The following is a 684-nucleotide window of genomic DNA, read 5'->3' on the forward strand; positions in this document are numbered from 1 at the left end:
AAAAACAGAAAGAAAAATAGCACACCCTGGAGGAAAACCTTGCTGGCATTTAAACGCCAGTAAGGGCAGCAATTGGGCGTTTAACGCCCAGTCTGGCACCATTCTGGGCGTTTAACGCCATAAAGAGGCACCAGACTGGCATTAAACGCTAGGAAAGGGCAAGAAACTGGCGTTAAACGCCAGAAATGGACACTAGCCCGACGTTTAACGCCAGAATTGGCATAAACAGCATTTTTGCTCACCACTTGGTGCATGGATGAATTATCCTTGATACCTCAGGATCTGTGGACCCCACAAGATCTCCACCTACCCCACCACTCTCTCTTCTTCTTCACCCATTCACCAATCACCTCAACACCTCTTCCCCAAAAACCCCTCACCTATCAAATCCCACTATTCTCTTCACCACTCACATCCATCCTTCATAAAACCCCACCTACCTCACCATTCAAATTCAAACCACTTTCCCTCCCAAACCTACCCATAATGGCCGAACCCTACCCCTCTCTCCACCCCTATATAAACCCATCTTCACTCCTTCATTTTCACACAACCTAAACACTATTTATCCCCCTTGGCCGAACCACAAAGCCTCCTCCATCTCCTCTATTTCTTCTTCTTCTACTCTCTTCTTTCTTCTTTTGCTTGAGGACGCGCAAACCTTCTAAGTTTGGTGTGGTAAAA

Source organism: Arachis duranensis, chromosome 4 (assembly GCF_000817695.3).
Source record: "Arachis duranensis cultivar V14167 chromosome 4, aradu.V14167.gnm2.J7QH, whole genome shotgun sequence".
Classification (NCBI taxonomy): domain Eukaryota; kingdom Viridiplantae; phylum Streptophyta; class Magnoliopsida; order Fabales; family Fabaceae; genus Arachis; species Arachis duranensis.